Source organism: Hemicordylus capensis, chromosome 1 (assembly GCF_027244095.1).
Source record: "Hemicordylus capensis ecotype Gifberg chromosome 1, rHemCap1.1.pri, whole genome shotgun sequence".
Classification (NCBI taxonomy): Eukaryota; Metazoa; Chordata; class Lepidosauria; order Squamata; family Cordylidae; genus Hemicordylus; species Hemicordylus capensis.
This window is the reverse complement of record NC_069657.1, coordinates 66262033-66282997: the sequence shown is the minus strand read 5'-3', so window position 1 is coordinate 66282997 and position 20965 is coordinate 66262033. Positions and strand designations below refer to the sequence as shown.

At 46.4% G+C, this 20965-nt stretch overlaps 1 protein-coding gene across 6 annotated transcripts in view; it reads left to right on the top strand.

Annotated features, from left to right (window-relative positions):
* The window catches only part of RASGRP1 (RAS guanyl releasing protein 1), a 160935-nt gene that overhangs the window by 81090 nt on the left and 58880 nt on the right, over positions 1–20965 (top strand). The window contains exon 2 of one of the 6 annotated variants that reach the window (XM_053272107.1): positions 19583–19714. The exons of the other annotated variants lie outside the window; for them this stretch is intronic. The gene's annotated coding sequence lies outside the window, so the exon portion shown is untranslated. The remainder of the gene's footprint in view (positions 1–19582; positions 19715–20965) is intronic. 6 annotated transcript variants of the gene reach the window in all.

The window sequence follows — 20965 nt, the reverse complement described above, 5'->3', positions numbered from 1 at the left end:
TGAACACAGTGACTGACATCCACTGAAGGACATTGTAGAACTGGGAACTGTGCAGAAGAGGGCAACCAAGATGATCAGTGGCCTAGAGCACCTTTCTTATGAGGCAAGGCTAAAACACCTGCGGCTATTTAGTTTAGAAAAAAAATAACTGCAGGGAGACATGATAGAGGTCTAAAGAATCGTGCATGGTGTGGAGAAAGTGGATAGAGAGATATTTTTCTCCCTCTCACATAACACTAGAAGCAGGGGTCATCCCATGAAATTGATTGCCAGGAAATTTAGGACCCAAAAAAGGGAGTACTTTTTCACACAACGCATAATCAACTTGTGGAATTCTCTGCCATGAGATGTGGTGACGGCCAACAACCTGGATGGCTTTAAGAGGGGATTGGATAACTTCATGGAGGAGAGGTCTTTCAATGGCTACTAGTTGGAGGGCTATAGGCCACCTCCAGCCTTAAAGGCAGGATGCGTCTGAGTACCAGTTGCAGGGGAGTAACAGCAAGAGAGAGGACATGCCCTCAACTCTTGCCTGTAGGCTTCCAGTGGCATCTGATGGGCCACTGTGTGAAACAGGATGCTGGAGTAGATGGGCCTTGGGCCTGATCCAGCAGGGCTGTTCTTATGTTATGTTCTTAAGCTGCAGTGAAATGGGAGAAGGACCTGTGTAGCACCAGGCGTCTGAAGAGTTCCAAGCTATTTCAACAGTCTCCCCTTCCCTCCAGAAGCCCCCTGTGTCATCCATAAATATGTCCCTGAGGGCCGCACGACTCAGGAATATTTTTTGGGGGGTGGCATAGAGAGCTTCCTGGAGAAGGGGAAGTCCTCTATATTTGGCCCCCTGATGAGCTGGCAGTGCAGCTGAGTTAGCTGAAATTTTTAGAAGCACTGGTGCTTCATTAGGATGTCAGGGGATTTAGTAAAAGGGGGAGTATTAAAACTTAAAACACTGAGAGATTCTGTTCAAAGGCTTTTTTCTTTTTCTTGTCAGATTTTAAAATTACTCCCCTGCATGAATTATATTCATATGCAATTGTAAACTAGACAAGCTCAAGCTAAGTTTAGTTTGAATACTGGAATCAAGACTACAGAAAACCTAATTCCTTATTTGAAATAACTGTCTCTCTCCCATTGACAGAACTGAGATGAATAGTTATAGCCCGCCCAAACTGGTTGAAATATATTTTAAGAATGTGCATTGTCTTAAGAAAATATCTTGAGACTTCCCAGTAGTTTTAAAACAGTTATGAATTGAAGGTTGTACAACCAGATAAAGAACTTTAAAGAAGTTTCTCAGTTATTATTGGAAGCTACAAACCTGGTTTTGGAGATCAGCAGAAGAAAAGGGGCTTAGTAGAATTCCGCTCTGGTACTTCCAGTGGCGGAACCACCATTGTGCTAATGGTTTCAAAGAACCTGGGCCGCCAATGGAAAGGGCCGCCGAACCCCGCAGTGGGGCATGGCTAGGGCTCTGGAAAGCCCCGAGTGAGTTCCCCATGGCTGGGCTCTGGAGAGCCCCAAGTGAGCTCTCCCCTGTCCTTTTCCGGCAGCGTTTGCTGCCTGACAGCCTTTATTTCTCTTTCTCTCCCTCCAGCGAGAGAGAGACATCATGTGCAAAGGGGTCAAGGCCTCGAGCTCCGGAGAGCCTGAGCAAGTTATCTGCTGTCATTTTAGGCAGCACTTGCTGCCTCACAATATCTGTTTCCCTTTCTCTCCCTCGCTGGAGAGAGAGAAGGGGACATAAAAGCTGTCAGGCAGCAAATGCCTGAAAAAGGCAGGGAGAGCTTGCTCTGGGCTCTCCGGAGTCCGGGGGGGCGGGGTTGCTCGGGGCTCTTCTGAAGCCCGAGCCATGTGTACGGGACATCACTAGGGCAGCCGCCAGGTGGGGCCAGACCCAGACCACCGTTTGGCTGGCTCCGTGCCTGGGTACTTCATGTGCAAGAATTGCTATATGTTAATAAAAGCTATAGACAGTGAAGGTGGATGTAATGCAGGTTTGGCATTGGTGTCACACTAGGGTTCCCAAATGTGGACTTTTAAAAACTTATTTTGCAACCGGGTTTGCTTCTATTTTAAACCCCCTGCAACTGTTTCTGTGCTGGAGGGGGTTTCTGGAGTTCCAGTGATACGGCTGTAAGTGCAGAGTGGTTCAAAACAATCAGCGGCTGTTACCTGTGAATAGGCCCATTGGAAACAATGGACTTATTTATGTGTAATGTTTGCTGTCTGGTGGCAGAAGAAGCTTATTTGTATGCTGCTGCTGTGCTGGCAATTCCCATCCCATTTCCCTAGCCATGTGTTTTTTGCAGAAGCCTACTTCCTTGTTTTCTCAGGGAGTACCTGTGACTGGCCCAGTGGCCCCAAGGAGGGACTTCTGACTATGTTGTGTGTCTCTGTTGCTCTACAGCTGCAGTGCACAGCCAGAAAGTTCTCTCTAGGTCAGAAAACTTACGCTTCCCCTATATGCACCCCTGGGGTGGGGGAGGCTAGTGGAGAAGGGGTGCATTGCCCCCACCCCAGTGCCCCATGGGATTCTGTGATGCAGCAGTTACTGGTGTTTGAACTGTGCGGAAAGGATTCTGTGGTGGTTTCCTCCCCCTTGAAACTGTAAAGAAGATGTACCATTTGTCCCATAGGATTCTGTGATCCAGTCAGAGGAAGGCTGGTGTTTGAACTGTGGAAAAAGGGCTGTGTGACTTGTATTAATTCTCAAATTATCCTGTTTTTAGCAAAGCATGCATATATTATGCCAATTAGCGTATGTAAATTTTATGCAAATTTTAAATGCAAAATGGAGACTTTTTATGGTGAACAGCACCAACTATTTTCACGTTTTTGGTGACAGATTTCAACTATTTGCTCCACCTGGACCTGACAACCCTATGTCTAACTACTTTAAAGGTAAAGTGTGCCATCTAGTCAGTGTCGCCTCCCAGCGACCACAGTGCCCTGTGATTGTCTTTGGTAGAATACAGGAGGGGTTTACCATGGCCATATCTCGCGCAGTATGAGACGATGCCTTTCAGCATCTTCCAATATCGCTGCTGCCCGATATAGGTGTCCCCTGTAGTCTGGGAAACATTCCAGCGGGGATTCGAACCGGCAACCTCTGGCTTGCTAGTCAAGCCTTTTCACTGCTGTGCCATTAGGTGGCTACTTTACTAGTACTATTACTCTAAAATGTACAGTACTTGATAAAATCTCCAGTGCCTTGGTTTGCATTATAAATGGAGAAAGCACCTCTGTCTCATAACAGAAAAAACTAAAAGCGAGATTTTAAAAATAGGTGGCTCAGTAGTACTTTGCCTAACAAGGTATTTTGTTCTTCAGATCTCCATGGCAATGTTTATTTGACACTGCTAATCTAGGGTTTTCTTAGTAAGGGAAAAATTGCTGGCAGAGGTGAAGCATATCTAGAATCAACCATATTACTGAAGCAGAATGTTTCCTGGCATCAACTATTTCATTGCCCTAAACTTAGAGCAAGGATTTGACAGAAGGTAACCAGCAATTTGAGCTAGCACTGCTGCTTGCCTGACTGAGTTTGCATTTTTATGCTGGGGCGGGGAGGAGACTTGGCTATATCTGTATAAGGTGGGGAAAAGATGGATGTAATAAATATTGACAGATCCTTAGCTTCAGAATCCTTGTTTTGTGGTGCATTTGGAATTTCAAGCTATAGTTATAGTCAGCAGAGCGTTGTTTTTAATAATGCTACATCTCATTAGTTTATCTAGAGCTCCTCTGTTAGTGAAATCCCCCCACCCTTCGTTCATGATGTAGGCCCTTATTCTGCAGATAAAACTGCATGGACACTAAACATATGTGTACTTGATTCCAGAGTAGTAGCCACATTATTATTTTTGCAAGATTTTAATGCCAAAATGCATCTTAATTAACTTGTATTGACTTTCAATAAATTGGATTTTAAAACACCTCTTTTGTCTTCTATCTAAGAGTAATTAAGAACATTATACCTTTTTGTTTAAGTATTTCACACACCCTACGGTGCAGCGGGGAAATGACTTGATTAGCAAGCCAGAGGTTTCCGGTTAGAATCCCCACTGGTTTATTTCCCAGACTATGGGAAACAGAAACACCTATATCAGGCAGCAGCAATAAAGGAAGATGTGGAAAGGCATCATCTCATACTGCGTGGGAGATGGCCATGGTAAACCTCTCCTGTATTATCCTGTATTCTACTAAAGACAACCACAGGGTTCTGTGGTCATCAGGAGTAGACACCAACTTGACCGCACACTTTACCTTTACATTGTTATAGTTTGAACTATTCAGGCTGAAAATTCAGAAACTAAACAAATGTATTTGAAAGGGGAACATTTACTGATTTCTTACGCAATTATTGAACGTTTGTAAATCATTAGCAAACTGTTACTATTTTATGTTGCTGCAGCAATCAAATTTCGTGTTTTTATAAATGTGTGGTTAATATAGGAACAAATGACTTAAGCTTTGTTTCTGTTTCTCTGCATATATTAGTGTTGTTGTCGTCTTCTACAGTACACTAATAATCTATTCCTAGTGAAGTGTCCAGGCATTAAGATTTACTGTTCTGTATTAAAACAAGGTTAATTTTCATGCTTTTAACTCATCCTGCTTTAATTTTGTCAAAAATGGCATAAAAGCTTTAATGTTGCTTGGCAACTGAAATGAAATTAATGGGAAAGTAATCGCATTGCAGGAACAGAAGACTTGTTTAGAGCCCTTCAGAATGCTAAATCCTAATTTAGTTAACTAGAGCTTATTGTGTTTAACTAATGTAAAACAGCTATTGATCAATTAATGTTCCCCATAGAAGCATTTTCCCAATGAATATGAAAGTTCAGCCTTAATTGTTTTTCACACTGCAACAACTTTACTGACTTTTCATGACTTCAGTGACTACAACTGTTTATGTTTGCTAAGTAATTGATCTCACATGTTTTTGACTAAAAGCTGTTGTGATGAAAATAGTCATTTCCAGTATTTGGAATACTATGGATGGAAAAGTATATATTCTGCAATAAAAAGCACATTGTAGTCATTTTCAATTTCCCCCCATATTATGTTTACAGTGCATGTGTCAATTTAACAAAATATCTAAAAGATCTTTGGGGAGGGGACCAAATTGCTTTTTAAAACATGCTGGCCCAATGAAAAATGGTCCCTTCCCATTCTGCCTATAGCTTTTCATGAAGCACAACCCAGGATGCCCTAATGCTGTTGTGTCACATTAGAGTCTGAGGCAGGTCAACAACTATGGACTAACTCCAGTTTTATTTCATAGTGAACGTTTTGCTTGGGGCAAGTAGGTCTCAGTCAGTCTGTGCATTGGGGCATGTCTGCAGCTTTCCATTGCTGTTGCTGATTCAGAAGATTGCTAGTTGTCAGCAACACGGGAGAAGCAAAATCCTGCTCTCCATTTTCCATCACTGTCATTGCCACTGAAAGTCTATGAGCTGATGGCAGCCAACGGAGTTTTCCATATATGGTTCTTATATTTTGCTGTGATTTTGTATTGAATTGTTTTAACTGGTTTGTAAAGTGGTAATTTTGTGAGCTGCCTTTGTTAGCATGCCAATGAGAAAGCAGGACATGAATCTAATAAATACTGATAATGTTAATGGAGTGCTTTGAACACCATAAAATGCTGCTTGTTAGTTTTATTCTCACACTTACAGACGTGCATGACACCTAACACACTCATTTTCCAAGGTATGGGGAGGGCATCCATCACGTGATGGGTTGTCAGGCTCTGCATGCTCTGAGACATGGCCAATCAAATTCAAGCACGTCCTCTATATGCTATGCATCGCCCTATCGAACCCAATTCTGGTCCTGTCTTCGCTCTGAGAACAGTACTCTGATCTTCTCGTTAAGGCTTTTAGCCATTCTATTTCTATTGTTTTTTGTGGAAGGCTTCCTCTCCATTTTAAAGCGCTTAAAAAGTCAAAGCACCTCAAGAGTGCAGATGGGCTGAAGCTAAAGAAACATAAAAGAATCAAAAAGGGCGCTGTGAGCTCAGCTCCGCTCAGCGAGCGGCTTCAGATAAGGGCGGTTAGAGAGCAATAGCCGCCTCTGCCGCCTCTCCCGCTCAAATCGCGGCCGCCATTTTGAAATCACCCAAAATGGCTCCTGAGGCGCCAAGCGCTCTGGCAGAAACGGAGCTGGGGGACAAGCCCACTGAGATAGCGGTGCAGTCGGGGAACGGGCTAGCAGGGCCCGCAGGCTTGCGGCATGCGTTGGTAAGTGAAGTACCAGGCGCTGATTTCGCTGGCATGACTGGCCCGCATGGAGAACAGCTTTCCGCTAAAGAGCTTCAATGGCTGGGGGAGTTTGTCAAAAAACAATGTTTATCTGTGGTTTCCCCCTTGTTGGGTCAGGCAGCCCCTACTGGGTCGGGTCTGCAATTTGATTTACAACCTAATGCAGCGCCCTTGACACGTCCCCGTAGAGGGCGACAGCCTTCTTTTTCATCCTCTCCTGGTTCAAGTCCTGTCAGACAGGCTATTCCCTTAGGAGAACGTATAATGTTGAACAGACAGTCCAAGAAACGGCGCACTAAAAGTACATACATGTCTGTTGAGTCCTCATCAGAGGAGGAACTGGAAAGGGCCATTAGAAAATCTGTTCCAATAGAGGGTGCACGTGTCTCAGACAAGCAAGGTGCACGCCACCCGCTCCCTCAGGCGGCTAGTGCAACAGTGATCCCATCTGGGGTTGCAGTGGGCTCATCTAAATCTCTCCCTATATCTGCACGGGGACCGGGTTCGAGTTCATCAGAATCGGAAAAGGAGGAGGGGGAATTATCGGATGAACAGGCGCCTGCGGAAAAACCTTCCTCCTCTAGACTTTTTTCAGCTAGCGAGTTTGAGATATTGCTGGCTAAGGCAAAAAGGGCAATAAAAGATGTGTCTACTGAAGCGGGCTTTGCCCCAGTCACTGGGTTAGATCAAGAGGTTTTCCCCTCTACCTCTGTATCTGCGGCGACTGTCCCCTTCCCCTCCCTGTTTAAGGAGGTTATGCTAGCAGAATGGGGGGTTCCGGTGGCTTCAAAGCCCACTATATATTTTCCAAAGAAGTTGTACGCCCTGCCCCCTGACATCATGTCTATGTTAGCAACTCCAGTTGTAGATGCTCCCGTGGCGCAATTGGTGACCGGTGCCTTGGTGAATAAGGAAGGCGAGGAATATCTTAAGTCGCCAGAGGAGAAAAAGACAGATCACCTATTGAGGAAGGGGCACGAAGCTTCCGCGACGGTCGTCAGAGCTGTTGCCACTAACTCCATCTTCGCAAGGGCTACGATTTTATGGACTAAGGAGCTGGTGAAGTTGGTACCCTCGGAGAATAAGGCCCTTCAACAAGGTTTGAATAAAATAGCCAGGGCTTCAGCCCTTATGGCCGACTCTAGCTTAGACTGTTTACAACATGCAGCTAGGTCAATGGCAGCAGGTGTCGCCGTGCGTAGGGGTCTGTGGTTAAAGCACTGGCGAGTAGACTCAAAATCTAAGTCTGCCCTGGCGGCCACCCCCTTCAGAGGCTCAAAGCTTTTTGGGGAGTCTTTAGAACCGGTGTTAGTAGAAACCTGGGATAAGAAAAAAGCCATGCCTACAGGCAGAGGGGACTTAAGGAGACCTTTCCGTGGTACGGGTGGTTTTCAGGGTTCCTTTCGTCCCTACAGGTCTGCCAACAGATACTTCCAGTCTGCCTCCAGAGACGGATTCAGGGACCGTGAGTTCAGAGGGAACCAGTTCAGACAGCCATGGCGCCAGTCTTGGAACGGCAGAAATAGAGGTACAGGCAAGGGGAGAGGGGGTGCATTTTCTTCCTCACAGGACCGCCGTAACAATAAGCAATGACTCCCTAGCGGTCGGAGGCAGGTTGGGGCATTTTGCCGAGAGTTTGGCACTTTGCCAAACTATCTCCCAGGGCTACTGTATTGAATTTTCCACAGACCCGGCGGATTTCTTTTTCAAAACTCCAGTGTCGGACGATCACTCGAAGAGGGAGCTGATGAGAGCGGCCATTCAACACCTGCTGCAAATTCAGGTTATAGAACCAATTCCGATAACGGAGCCGCTGGGCAGTGTCTTTTCCCTACTCTTCTTGGTTCCGAAAAAAGACGACTCATGGAGAGCGGTACTCGATCTGAAACGCCTCAGTCGGTGCGTGCGAAAGAGACACTTCAGGATGGAATCTGTCAGGTCCATAAAATCAGCCATTCTTCCAGGGGATTGGCTGGCCTCTCTGGACTTATCAGAAGCCTATCTGCATGTGCCGATACACCCGGCCTATCGACGCTTTCTCAGGTTTGTTTACGATCAAAAGTTCTACCAGTACCGGACACTCCCGTTTGGTCTGTCTTCAGCCCCAAGAGTTTTCTCAAAGTTGATGGTGGCAGTCATTGCCCACATCAGGCAGCAGGGGGTCCACAACTACCCGTATTTAGACGACATTTTGATTCGGTCAAGCTCGGCGGGTCAGGCCTGGCGGGACGTCCGGTACACGGTTCGAATCCTGCAGGAACATGGTTTTATAGTCAATCAGGCCAAAAGTCATTTGATTCCTTCACAAGTTTTACAACATTTGGGGGTTCTGTTCGACACGGCATCTGCAACAGTGAGCCTTCCGATGGAGGGCAGGGAGAAGATTTGGCAGGCAGTCAGTCCTTACCTGTCCAAGCAAAGAGCGACACTTATGCACTTGGCCCGGATTTTGGGCTTGATGATCGCCTGCCTAGGCTGTGTTCTGTGGGCCAGATGGCATTCCAGGCCACTTCAATGGTTGCTTCTTCCTTACCAAGAGGAGATTATGGAAAAGAAGACCTTATGGCTCAAACTGCCTGCAAAAGTGCGCCGCTCGTTCATATGGTGGGGGTCCCCTGCCATGATGCGGGGTCTTCCCCTGGAGGCCACGGAAAAGATAGTGCTCACGACAGACGTGAGTCTCCTCAGCTGGGGAGCTCACTGTTCCGATGCCCAGGCGCGGGGCAAGTGGACGCGGGAGGATCAACTTCACAACATAAACTGGCTGGAGCTGAAGGTGGTCTGCCTGGCCTTGCTGAGCTTCCAGTACAGACTGGAAGGGCATCATGTGCTAGTCCGAACGGACCATATCACCACAAAGGCCCACATAAACCATTAAGGAGGGACGAGATCGCGATCCCTGATGCAGGAATCGGACCTCTTATTCCTATGGGCGGAACAGCACTTAATGTCAATCTCGGCGGAACGTGATTCTATCGGGCGTGAAGAATTTGCAGGCAGACTGGCTAAGCCGTCAGACCTTGGATCCGGTGGAGTGGTCCCTACATGCGCAAGTCTTCGAAGGCATAGTACAGAAGTGCGGTTGACCAGCGGTGGATTTGTTCACTTCCGCTCAAAATTGCAAGCTCCCGAGATTCTTCTCGAGACATCAGTGCGGCCGAGCGGAGCAAGTGGACGCACTAGTTGCTCGTTGGCCTCGCGGACTGCTTTATGCGTTTCCTCCCACTCCAATTCTGGGATCGGTGCTCAGGAAGATCAGGTTCGAGAGGGCCCAAGTCATAGTTGTGGCCCCTTATTGGCCACGAAGACCGTGGTTTTTGGACTTGACGGCACTTTCTGTTCAGCCACCATGGCCTCTTCCACTAAGAAAGAACCTCCTGAGCCAGGGTCCGATTGTTCATCCAGACCCAGAATGGTTGCGCCTTCACGCGTGGAGGTTGAGCGCTGGATATTGAGTAAGAAGGGCTACCCTCCAAAAGTTCTGGAGACCATCATGGCAGCTAGACACCCATCTACAGTTCGCATCTATCAAGTCACTTGGGCGGCCTTCTGTACTTGGGCTAGAAAAAATGGGGTGGCTCCAACTGAAGCCGGGGTCCCAGCAGTTCTTGGCTTCCTACAGGCGCGAGTGGATAAGGGCTTACGCCCCAGTACACTGCGGAGACAAGCCTCGGCCCTAGCCTCGGTTCTCGACATCTCCGGCAGGGACGTTCCTGGGCTGCATCCCGATGTGCGACTTTTTTAAAGGGGGCTCTCAACTTGGGTCCTCCTCCAGTACATAGGTTCCCGTCGTGGGACTTGAACACAGTTTTGAATGCACTCACCAAATCGCCCTTTGAGCTGCTTCGTAAGGTTATGTTAAGAATACTCTCCTTTAAAGTTCTTTTTCTAGTTGCTGTCACTTCAATGAGGAGAGTCTCGGAGTTGGCGGCCTTGTCGGTGAGGAAAGAACTGTGCGTGTTCCAGAAGGAGATGGTCGTAATGAAATTAGATCCCACCTTTCTTCCGAAGGTGAATTCCGATTTTCACAGAAGCCAGGATATTGTTCTTCCTTTGTTCTGTCCGGCACCTCATCACCCCAAGGAACGCGCCTGGCACACTCTGGATGTTCGGAGGTCTCTCCGGATTTACATTAAGCGTACTAGACCTTTGCGCAAGTCGGATTCCTTGTTCATCTTGTACTTACCATCAAGGTTGGGGGCCAAGGTTTCAAAAGAGACTCTTGCCAGGTGGCTTCGAGCTACCATTGCTCTGGCATATAACTCCTTGAATCTGCAGATTCCGCGAGGCATTCCTGCCCATTCGACCAGAAGTGTTTCCTCATCTGCTGCGTTCTCAGCACGTGCGCCTTTGGAAGAGATTTGTAAGGCGGCTACTTTGTCGTCGACGTCTCCCTTTGTTCGGCACTATAAGATTCCTTCATTTTTTGACCCTCAGGCGGCCGTGGGCCGTACGGTCCTGCAAAGGGTAGTCTAGACATCCGCTTCCCACCCATTCTCGGTAGCTTGGATATGTCCCATCACGTGATGGATGCCCTCCCCATACCTTGGAAAAAGAAACATTGGTAGACTTACCATGAAGTGTTCTTTTTCTGGTATGGGGAGGGCATCCGGCCCTCCCGCGGATGTGGGGGGACAGGTTCGCCCGTGGGTGGCGGGGACAACTCCTAGGGCATAAAGTTAATACTATCCCTTTGAACTTTCCTCTTAATCTTTTGGCGGATAGTTGAATTGCTGTGATTCTATCATTCTTCTCTACTTTCCTACTTCCCTGGGTTATTTCGCGGAGTAGTTGAAGCCTTCCGGTGTTTGAAGTTTTGACTTTTTCGCTCCACAAGACCAGAACTGGGTTTGATAGGGTGATGCATAGCATATAGAGGACGTGCTTCAATTTGATTGGCCCTGTCTAAGAGCATGCAGAGCCTGACAACCCATCACGTGATGGATGCCCTCCCCATACCAGAAAAAGAACCCTTCACGGTAAGTCTACCAATGTTTCTTTTTCTACTCAGCCCCCGTCAGTTCTAAAGAGTACTTTTTGCTCTCTCTCTTTTTAATTGACTGGCCTAGCATTGGGTATTGGCATCAGTGGACAGCTGTGAAGTCCAAGGGCCTTTAGAAGGGCCCACCGCTGACCACCTGAGAACACCTTTGCGCTCATAGCCTTTGTGTGATTGTAGTGGCAGTAGAATAAATTCATTGGGGCCCACCTGGCTAGGAGGAGACACATGGAGGACAATTTGCCAAGGACTCCAGCCCTGTTTCTTGATATTAAGGAAGTGTGGCTGATTCACAGAAAGTAACCAGGGGAAACACAAGGGTGAAATGATGATGCTAAATCCACAAATGTTACCTTGACTTCTGCTCGTGGGAGCATAGCTACTCTGTCACAGCAATCAGTATTATTTGTACAAATAAAGGAAAATGAATAGCATAAATAATACATTATTTGCATATTCTTTATATCCACAAAATGTATTGAGTTCTGTAGGAGAAATGTGAACACTCTCAAGTTTAGAAAACTTGAAAAACTGTATCTTGAAGTGCAAAGCTACTCCTTTAAATATTGTCAGTATTAATACTGATATGTGCTCACTCCCTACTTCTTGGGAAAGTGAGAAGTTCCAGGAGTGCAGCAGTGTTCAGATTCTGGCTTCCTTTGGATCACTGCAATATGTACGTTGAGCATTAGATTGGAATGAAATAGCAGAGCACTCCTACAAGCAGCAAGAAGTTACATTAGATTTTCAAAGAGTGGCCTTGCACCCCAAGGTGATGCAGTTTTCTGCACAGCTTCTCCTTTCCAGCCTCTCCAAAACTCGGTCTCATTCATAAATGGTCCGAAACTTCTCTCTGTTTTCACTGATGCCACACATGGGGGCACATCTGCTGGGAGACAGTGGAAGCATGAGCTGACTTACACTCTCACATCACATACCTGTCCTTTAGGGATGTGCACGGTCCGGAGCAGTCCGGACGGGCACCGAAGGGAGGCCTTCATTTTAGGGCGGGGAGGGCTTGCTTACCCCTCCCGCCTCTTTGCCTCCGCCAGAGGCCGTATTTAACAGAGTAACGGGGGCGCTGGAAACCAGCTGCCCCCGCCGCCCCCCCCCGCCCCGCCCCGCCGCGAGCAGATTAGGGGAACTACCACTGCCGCCGCTGTCGCCCGCCCGCCAGCCCTCCCTCCCAGCCGCCTGCCCGCCCGCCCGCCCGAGTCCTCACCCGATGGCTGCTTTAAACAAAGAGAGGAGCTCACGAACAGAGCTCCTCTCGCTTTGAAGTCCTGCAGGCGACTGAAGGAGGCAGGCTTTGCGCGCGCGCATGCGCTCACCACAAAGCACGCCGATCACCGGAGGCCCGGTCTACCCGCCGGGAAAAGGCCGGGTAGACTGTGCCTCCGATCGCCGGAGGCCCGGTCTACCCACCGGCGATTGGAGGCCCGGTCTACCCGGCCTTTTCCCGGCGGGTAGACCGGGCCTCCGGCGATCGGCGTGCTTTGCGGCGCGCGTGTGTGCACGCGCAAAGCCTGCCTCCTTCAGTCGCCTGCAGGACTTCAAAGCGAGAGGAGCTCTGTTCGCGAGCTCCTCTCTTTGTTTAAAGCAGCCATCGGGTGAGGACTCGGGCGGGCGGCTGGGAGGGAGGGCTGGCGGGCAGGCGACAGCGGCGGCAGTGGTACTTCCCCTAATCTGCTCGCGGCAGGGTGGGGGGGCGGCGGGGGCGGCTGGTTTCCAGCGCCCCCATTACTCTGTTAAATACGGCTTCTGGTGGGGGCAAAGAGGCGGGAGGGGTAAGCAAGCCCTCCCGCCCTTAAAGAAATACCCCCCACCCGGACCCGAACCAGCCCGGTCGGAACCAGTCCGGCAGTCCGGAGGCCTTTAGAATGGCCTCCGGACCGGTTCGGACACACCCCTACTGTCCTTGTAGAAACTCTTGATGGCTCACATCAGTCCCTCCTATTAGGTGGAGGATACATTTCATTGTACAAGATTCTTGTAAATCTTTCTTTCTAAGGTGATCTCTCAACCATTCACTCACCTTAAGAAACGTCAGTTAGTCTCCTAAACTATTCACCAGTGGTCTGCCTAACAAAGAGTAAGCCAATTAGCATTCATGTCTGTAAATTCATTCCAGTACATTGTCCATGGAATGTTTTGAGGGTGTATGATCATTGCTAAAAGCTAAGTAGATCTCATCCTTTTCATTGACTGGATGGAAGGCTGATTGAGAGTTTCCTTAAAAAAGAGCAAACTACAAGTGTAATAAATGTCATTACAAATTGATGAGCAGTGCTATTTTGAGATTTCTGGGGAGTTGAAAGGCTAATCAAAGAGGGTCTCTGACATCGCAGATTATGGATTATCTTGTCACAGGAGATCCACTTTTCAAAGAAAATAAATTTACTACCATGTGTTATTAGGGAACATGACATTTCACTACCCTTATAGAGACTAATTTAAAGCACAGCATAAATTATTAAGTTGTTTGATTTTGATAGCAAAGTATGTATTACTAAAGCTGCAAATCTTTGTCCTAGAAAAATAAACAGGGCTTCTATATAAACATGGTTAGGATGGTAAAGGAGTGCCTCTTGATTTCTTCTCTCTCTGAAACAGGTCAAGTGATGCTGCTTGTTATAATATATTGTATAAGAATGAGCATGAGAAATAAACGCGGGGAAACCCTCATCATTTTGCAGAATAAGAGACAGGGATGTGTACAAAGCTGTTCGAAGGCCCTTTTACGGGCCTCCAAACAGGTTAAAACGACCGGTGGTTCGGCCGGTTCAAAAGCGGGGGTGGGATACCTTTAAGGGCGGTGGAGGGTGCTCTTATTCCTCCTGCCACGTGTCCCCCACCGGTGTTACACTTCAAAAGGGTCTGGCGGGGTGGCAGCGTACCTTCCTGCCACCTCGTTGCCTCGTTGGACCGGAAGAGGAGAACTGGTCTTGTGGTAGCAAGCATGATTTGTCCCCATAGCTAAGCAGGGTCTGCCCTGGTTGCATCTGAATGGGAGACTTGATGTGTGAGCACTGCAAGATATTCCCCTCAGGGGATGAAGCTGCTTTGGGAAGAGCAGAAGGTTTCAAGTTCTCTCCCTGGCTTCTCCAAGATAGGGCTGAGAGAGATTCCTGCCTGCAACCTTGGAGAAGCCGCTGTCAGTCTGTGAAGACAATAGTAAGCTAGATAGACCAATGGTCTGACTCAGTATATGGCAGCTTCCTATGTTCCTTAGTGCCAGGAAGTACTTGATGCGCATGCACATGTTGTGCTCGCTTGTAAGTCAGGTGCGTGTGTGCCGACGTGTACATGCACATCGGGTACTTACTGTCCCTTCCGGTCCGACGAGGCAATGGGCGGCAAGGAGGTATGTTGCTGCTTCACTAGATTCTTTTTTGAAGTGTAGCACCAGCGGGGGAAATGTGGTGGGAGGGGTAAGAGCACCCCCGCCCAAGTCTTTGAGTCTCCACCTGCCGGTTCCGTGCATATTCCTGATAAGAGAGTTTTGTAATATATCAAGTAGACAAACTTTCTAAAACGGAGAGCTCCCTACAAAAAGGCAACTTTTAATAGAGAAATTTCCTTTTATAATGCAGTGGTATTTTATTTTTAATTTGGCATCACTACATCACATTTAAAGCTGGTTCCATAATGTAAAATGCTGTAATACTAACCCATATACATTCTACTTCATTTAACATTCACTCAGAGGGTTTTTGCTCAGCAGGGAGTGTGGTTTTACTGACAGGTATGCAAACGGAAATGAAAGAGAGTCTTTTAAAGCTTTCGACTTCTTAAGGCTAAGATAAATTGAACAAGATTCAAGATTCATTGGAACATGCTAGTGCTGCTGCCATGTAGAGGTTGACTTTTTAAAAAAAGTTTGTTTAGTTTTGATATTTACGTGAAAGCGGTGTACATGGCTGTTGCTTGCATATGTATGCATGTATACTGCATTTTGCAATGAGGATTAATCTGACCAGTTCATAGATTTTGTTGGTACTGCTTTAGATTTGAGGAGATCATGAACTGCAATTTTAATCGCTTTCTCTGTAATGATGGGCCAGTATGTTAAAGTAGGTTTCATAACTGGCATGTATAATCATTTCTTAAAATGTGTCCAAATCAGTTCTCATAGTAAATAAGGAATAATTTCCCATTGCTTCATAGACTGCATTAAGTGTGGGGTGGGGTGGGTGGGTCAGGCTTTGCTGAGAACTGCCACCCATGTTTAGAATATTTGGGGCCATATATTAAAGTACAGGTGCTGCCTTCTCCTTTCACATATTTTCATTGTCTTCAGTACTCATTCAGTATCCACTTCTGAGGGGGAAAACCCCACTTTATACTATCTGTGAAGAGGAAGAGTGCTTATTCTATCAGTTTAAGGCCTGTGTTTTCATTGTATGCACCCCTTAAACTAGTATGTGATTTAGGAAAAACTCCCCCCCCCAATAAACTCATTGATATGTTGTTATATTGAAGAAACACATTGAGGTCCTTCACACAATCAAAATCTGTATTCTACCCAGGTTTGTGAGCTGTGTGTGCTTCCAGTGTTTGGTTGTGGGGCAGCAACGTAGGAGGAAAACATGATGGCCAGAAAAGGTACTGCTGCTCAGTAGTTCAGCCAGACTAGATGATCTGAGGAACGAAAAGGGACCTAGCTGGCTTCTTGTAATTGTTCTTTCAGGCTTGGTTCCTTAGTCTGAAGAACTTGTCTCTGTGTGCAGCTGCACCGACTGCTTCGCCTTTTCCTCTCCCTCCACCTGCCATCTTTGGGAACCCAACTATCTGGCTGACTTTGACTGTGTTATGTATCTGAATTTCTGTCAGCTGCACTGAACTTTAATTTCTGCCTGACTTGACTTGGTTATTTGCCTCTGGTCCCTAAGAGCCACATCTGGAACCTTATCTAAGCCCCGCTGCTTTTCTCCTAACTGTGCTGCGGCCTGACAACTAATGATATTATTGAAGAAGATATTGTACTGATAAGTTGCAGTCTGTTCCCTTTAATTACTAAACTAGATTTTTTGTAAGTATTCAGTATATTTGATGATATCTTCTATAAACATTTTATTTTGTAAAAGCTTTTGGTGCTTTCAGTGGGTGCCCATGATAACCACCTTGGCATGACGTATGAGAAGGCCTTCTTGGAGGCTTCTGGGATGTGGAACATGGGAGGTCCATTTGACTTCCCCAGTCTGTCTATCTTCTAGAGCAGGGGTGTCAAACTGCAGCCTTCCAGCTGTTTTTGGCCTACAACTCCCATTATCTTTAATCACAGTGGCCAGCGGCCAGCGATGATGGGAGTGGAAGGGCCAACATCTGCAGGAGGGCCACAGTTTGACACTTCTGTTTTAGAGCCTGTTGGAAACCTGTTTATTTCAGGAGGTCTTTAATTTGTGAATCATGAGTTTTGTCTGTTTCTGGCTAATTTCTGAACAATTCATCAGGAAGTTCTCCTTGCAAGCCTTGCCATAGGTACTGCCGTTTTACAACTTCCATTCATTTTAGTCCAGGTTGCATGGAAGAACTTGTAGCAGTAGAAATGAGATCAAAACAGACAAATTCTCGCCAAAACAACTTACTCAATTCCTTAAAAGATAGTTATGTATGTGCTTTCCCCCCTGCTGCAATTAGAACTTTTGTCTTTTAATTTTATCTTGCATTTGATTTTATCTTGTGTTATATTATGTAAACTGACCTGAGCTTTCTTTTGAATGGAGTTTAAAAAACACTTTTAAATAAATAAAATAAAGTTAGATAAGCAAAGTAGTAGTGTGCATGGTTTGGTTCGGCGCAATGGAAAAGCCCTCTGGACTGGTCCGGAATTCCGGAGGTTCGGAAGGGCGGGGGACTGTCACTTTAAGAGGGTGGTGGTGGTAGTACTCCCCCCCCCGCTGCTCTTCTCCCTCCAGCGCTGGTGCTTTTAAAAATCTTCTTGGGGCGGCAGAGCTCTTCCCTGCCGCCCCTGCCCCCGTCGTTGTCCTTCTAAGCTTCAAATGGAGAAGAGCTAGCGGCGCACATGCGCCCTTTGTGGTGTGCGTGCCGCATATGTCATGTGGCACGCGCGTGCCAGCGGCAGAGACAAGCGCGCACGCCGTGAAGGACGCACGCACGCGCGCCGCTAGCTCTTCTCCTTTTGAAGCTTAGAAGGACAACGACGGGGGCAGGGGCGGCAGGGAGGAACTCTGCCTCCCCAAGAAGATTTTTAAAAGCACCAGCGCTGGAGGGGGAAGAGCGGTGGCGGGGGGAAGTACTACCCCCCCCCCGCTTAAAGTGACAGTCCCCTCAGTGCCAGACCATGCTTCTGTGGTTCCGTGCACATCCCTAAAGCAAAGTGCAGTTCTTGGGTGCTGAGAAGCTCCTTATTTAGTCCTATTTAACTAACTGAAGAAATCAAGATATAGTTCATTTGAACTATGGTTCCTTTCATCGTACAATAAAGGAGTATCCACAAAGAACTGCAGTTAAGTAGAAAGTTGGGAAAGTTTGTAACCAGTCACAAATCTCCTAATCATGTCTGTTTTGCTCCCCCTTTTCTCCCAAAGTATATTTTACTTTTATTCACATCTAGCAGATTTAAGAGTTATTTCCTAGAGAGTGGGTTTAGCTTGAGGGGAATTTATATATTATATTCTAGACCCATTTCAAACTGGCTTTTGTGTGGGCTATGGGGTTGAAACTGCTTTGGTCGGCCTGGTAGATGATCTCCAACTGGCTATCGACAGAGGGAATGTGACTCTGCTGATCCTTTTGGATCTCTCTGCGGCTTTCTATACCATCGACCATGGTATCCTTCTGGATTGCCTGAGGGAGGTGGGATTGGGTGGCACTATTTTACAGTGTTTCCGTTCCTACCTCTCTGGTAGATTCCAGATGGTGTCGCTTGGAGACTGTTCTGCAAAGCAAGAACTAAAGTGTGGAGTTCCACAAGGCTCCATACTGTCTCCAGTGCTCTAACATATACATGAACCTGCTGGGAGAGATCATCAGGAGTTTTGGTGCAGGGTGTTAACAATATGCTGATGACACCCAGATTTACTTCTCCATGTCAACCTCATCATGAAATGACATATCTTCCCTAAATGCCTGCCTGGGGGCAGCAATGGGCTGGATGAGGGATAACAAACTGAAGTTGAATCCAAATAAGATGGAGGTACTGATTGGTGGGGGAACCTGAAGGATGGTTTAGATCTGCCTGTTCTGGATGGGGCTACACTCCCCCTGAAAGATCTGGTGCATAGCTTGGGCATGCTCCTGGACCCAAAGTTTTCCCTGGTTTCTCAGGTTGAGGCAGTGGCCAGGAGTGCTTTTTATCAGCTACATCAATTTCTATAAGTGACTGATGTTTAAACAGTTGTAATATGCTGGTAACCTCCAGGCTTGACTACTGTAATGCACTCTACATGGGGCTGCCTTTGTCCATTGTCCGGAAACTACAATTGGTACAGAATGCAGCAGCCAGATTGGTCTCTGGGACAACACCAAGGGATCACATAACACCGGTTTTAAAAGAACTGTATTGGCTGGTGATATGTTTCTGGGTTAAATACAAAAGCTATTTAAGAGAGTGCCTCCTTTGTCATAAACCCTGCCGCCTGTTACGATCTTCTCAAGAAGTCCAGTTACTGTTGCCACCAGTTCGTTTGGTGGTGACCCAGGACTGGGCTTTCTCTGTGGCTGCCCTGGGCTTTGGAATATGCTTCCTACCGAAATAAGAGAATCTCCTTCTCTGTTTCTTTTCAGGAAGACCCTCAAGACTCTTCTGTTCTTGCAGGCTTTTATTTAGAATTACTTTTAATAATTTCTTTTAATAACTGTGTTATGCTGCTGTTGTGTCGTGTATTTTAATCTGTATTGATTTTTAAATATTTTAAATTTTGTATACTGCTAGAGATGTACATATCAGGCGGTGTAAAAATATGATAAATAAATAAATATTCTGGTTTGAAGTAGCCAAGGATTTCCATTCCTGTCAAACCAGCAGTCTGTTTTAACATTTGTATGGAATTGCAGTCTTTATTCACAAGCTACAGATGTGCAAGTGGTTAATTTTGCAAGTCCTGGTTTTAATATATGTACTAAGAGGTTGTACATACCAGACTGCTAGACAGTAATTTTTTACAAGTGCTTTTATTGGAGCAAAAGGGAAAAGTGCAATTAGGCAATTTGATTAGATTGTCCATGCAGTCCTACTCTTGAGTTTACTTCTGCCTACTACTGAGTGGCAGAGTTTATTATAAGTGTTCATCTGAATAAGTCCAGCTTCTGAATAGGAGCTGTGAGATACAGTTTTACTGTTCTTTTATTTCAGCTAGCATTGTCTTTAGCACCTGCTTAAGTACTGAGCCAGGAAACAGCTATCATGCTTGCTACCCTTCAGATAGTTTTATGGGTGAATGTAAGCTTTGTTGAAGGGTCTCCAGATCCTTCAATCAAAGAGAATGTAAGTATGAAGAGTTTGTTTGTTTGTTTGTTTGATTTTTATACCACCCTTCCAAAATGGCTCAGGGTGGTTTACAATTAAAACAGTAAAGATCTAAAACAAAAATTAAAAAACAATATAATAACAATTAACAATTTAAAAATGTTTTAAAACAACAATTAAACAGTTGCAGTAATTAAAAGCCCCGAAACTGGGTTAAAATGTTAAAACCGATTTTAAAAACCCTGGAAAACCAAGCCAAACACATACGTTTTAAGGGCTCTCCTGAAGGCTAATAGAGAATTCAAATTACGGATTTCTGCAGGGAGTGCATTCCACAGCCCCAGAGCAGCTATAGAGAAGGCTCGCCTCTGAGTCGCCACCAGACGAGCTGGTGGTAACTGGAGGCTAACCTCCTCAGATATCCTTAATGTGTGGTGGGGATCACGCAGAAGAAGGCGCGCTCTGAGGTAACTCGGGCCTAAGCTGTTCAGGGCTTTAAAGGTAATAACCAGCACTTTGTATTTTGCCCAGACACTTATTGGCAGCCAGTGCAATTGTTTCAAAACAGGAAAAATATGGTCTCTCCGGGTTACCCCAGAGACCAATCTGGCTGTCACATTCTGAACGAATTGAAGTTTCTGAATTATGTCCAAAGGCAGCCCCACATAGAGCGCATTGCAATAGTCAAACCGGGAGGTTACCAGCTGATGCACTACTGTTTTGAGGTCATCCTCTTCAAGGAATGGACGCAGCTGTCAAATCAGCCGAAGCTGATAGAAAGCACTCCTGGCCATGGCCTCTACCTGAGATACCAGGGTGAGGCCTGGGTCCAGGAATACTCCCAGGCTGCGCACCTGCTCCTTCTGGGGGAGTGTAACCCCATCTAGCACAGAAAGATCTAACACACCCCTCAGATTCTGAGCCCCCATAATGAGCACCTCCATCTTGCTTGGATTCAGCTTCAATTTGTTATCCCTCATCCAGCCCATTACTGCCTGTAGGTAGGCATTTAGAGAATGAGTACCATTTCCTGAAGATGAAAATGAGAAGTAGATTTGGGTGTCATCAGCATACTGATATTATCCAGCACCAAATCTCCTGATGACCTCACCCAGCGGTTTCATGTAGATGTTAAAAAGCATTGGTGACAGAATGCAGCCCTGCTGGACTCCATATAACAGCTCCTGCTTTGAGGAGCAACTGTCACCAAGCTCCACCATCTGGGATCTACCTGAGAGATAGGAACGGAACCACTGCAAAGCAGTGCCT